This window comes from Meleagris gallopavo, chromosome 1 (genome assembly GCF_000146605.3).
Source record: "Meleagris gallopavo isolate NT-WF06-2002-E0010 breed Aviagen turkey brand Nicholas breeding stock chromosome 1, Turkey_5.1, whole genome shotgun sequence".
Lineage (NCBI taxonomy): Eukaryota > Metazoa > Chordata > Aves > Galliformes > Phasianidae > Meleagris > Meleagris gallopavo.
In genome coordinates this window covers 27,801,560-27,803,670 of record NC_015011.2, presented here as the reverse complement: position 1 = coordinate 27,803,670, position 2,111 = coordinate 27,801,560, and the positions used below count along the sequence as shown (strand labels likewise).

At 50.2% G+C, this 2,111-nt stretch overlaps 1 protein-coding gene across 1 annotated transcript in view; it reads right to left on the bottom strand.

The window, feature by feature from the left end:
- Positions 1-207, bottom strand: part of PNPLA8 (patatin like phospholipase domain containing 8) — a 36,722-nt gene extending 36,515 nt beyond the window's left edge. The window contains exon 1 of the mRNA XM_031553313.1: positions 1-207. The gene's annotated coding sequence lies outside the window, so the exon portion shown is untranslated.
- Between the last annotated feature and the right edge of the window lie 1,904 nt (positions 208-2,111).

Sequence of the window (2,111 nt, the reverse complement as noted above, 5' to 3'; positions counted from 1 at the left end):
AGCGGCTCCCCCCGCCCTCACGAACAAGGCTGCCGCGGGTCACCCCACGCCTCCCGGCTAAGTAGGGCGGCGGTGACAACAACAGCCGATAGCGGGGGAGCAGCCAGAATGCGCGTGCGCCGCTTCCAGTGCGCCGGAAACAGCTGAGACTGACATCCCCCAAGCGGTGGGGGAGGAGAGAAAGAGGGGGCGAGGGTGGATTGTGTGACGTGATACTCGCGCGGTGTCTGGGGGAGGAGCCGGACGGGGAAAGGTCGCGGCTGGGGCGGTGGTGACTGCGCATGCGCGCGTGCCGCGTTCGGAGGGCGACGTGTGGAACGGCACGGCTGGGGTGGCACAGCGCGGAACAGCTGAGTCTGCCCGCCGGCAGGCAAGGGAGGTGGCGGCCCAGCCGGTTCTTCGCCCTTTCCTCAGGCGGCTTGTGGAGGTGTTGGGAGTGAGGGACCGCGAGGAGCAGGGGCAGAGTCCAGCCTTTCCACCTGCCTTAAGTGTAATTCTCTAGGAGTTGCCTAAGTGTGTGGCGTTGGGTGCAGAAGGAGTGAAGTCACGGTGGGGTGATGAACTCCTCATCCTGTCCTGAAAGAGAGGCAGTGTTTTGTTTCTGGGTGGGGTTCTGTCACCTACTTCTGATTTTTCTTACTAATTAAAAAGCAAAATTAATTTCCTTACCTGATGTTTTCTTTGCCCTAGGAATATTTAAGTCTGTTACACACTGTAATTAGTATCAGAATCAAGCAGATTTAGCTACCTACAGGACATCTGCCAACTCTTGAATATTTGATGAATCACAGAGTATCCTGAGTTGGAAGGGACCCACAAGGATTGCTGAGCCCAGCAGGCTCCACACAGGACCACCCAGATTCATACCCTGTGTCTGAGAGCACTGTCCAAATGCTCTTTGAACTCCGGCAGCTTGGTGCTATAACTGCTGCCCTGTGGTGAAGAGCCTTAATTCCTAACACCCAACCTGACCCTCTCCACTTACATCAGCAGCCTTTTCCAATGCTTGACCGACCTCTTCCTAGTTCTTTCTAATGTCCAATCTAAGCCTCATCTGGTGCAACTTGAGACTATTACCTCATGTTCTGTCACTTGCTATCTGAGAAATGAGACAAACGCCCTCTTCACTGCAATCTCATTTCAGATAGTTGTAGGGAGCTAATAAGGGCTCCCTTCAGCCTCCTCATCTACACACTAAACAGCCCCACTTCCATCAGTTTTCTAAGCCTTTTTCCAACTTTGTTGCTTTTCTCTGCACATGCTCGAGCAACTCAATACCCTCCTTGTAGAGGAGGCCGCATACTGAACACAGTATGTGAGGTGCAGTCTCACCAGTGCCACACACAATGGGAGCATTGCTTCCCTAGTTCTGCTGGCCACACTATTTCTGATGTGACAAAGTCATGGCCTCTGTCCTAAGTGCCAGACGTAGCTATGCAGGTAGCCCATTGTTTTATGAGTTTCTAGTTCATAACTTACCGTTACGTTACAAGAACATCACAGTCCTGATAGATTTTAGGCTATGGTACAGGAGTAGACTGTCTGCTAGTCGTGTAAGCCAAAGCAGCTTCCCCAGCTGTCTGCCCTGGTGCACACCCTAGAACTCCTTGTTTGTTGCCTGGTGGTGAATGGAGGTGGATCTCATAAGAAGCAGTTGCCCATCTGAAGCAAGAATCTGGCTTTCAGTAGGATAAATTGCATTCTTATAGCAACAAAGGATTAGGTGAAACAAGGGCCAACAACTTCAGTAAGAAGGTTCTGCCCCCTTAAGCCTTTTAGTGCATATCCTGCTTTACTTTGCCAAATAATATAATGAAAGTTGCTACAGATTCCTTCTGTCTGTACATAGCTCTTTCCTGAACAATCACAAGTTCTCCCATGAGCCCTTCTGTGCCGGCTCAGGCATTCATTTTACCACTGAGATGTGTATATACCACCTCTTCTACAGAAAAGATTCTTATAAGGGATTTCATATTTCAGGTCTGATTGCAAATACAAACATTCTTGCATACAGGTCTCCATGAGCATGACCGAACCTGTTGATCAGGAAGTGATCTCTGAAGTGTATTCAGAGATTCATCAGCTTTGCAGAACAACCACACAACTCAGCA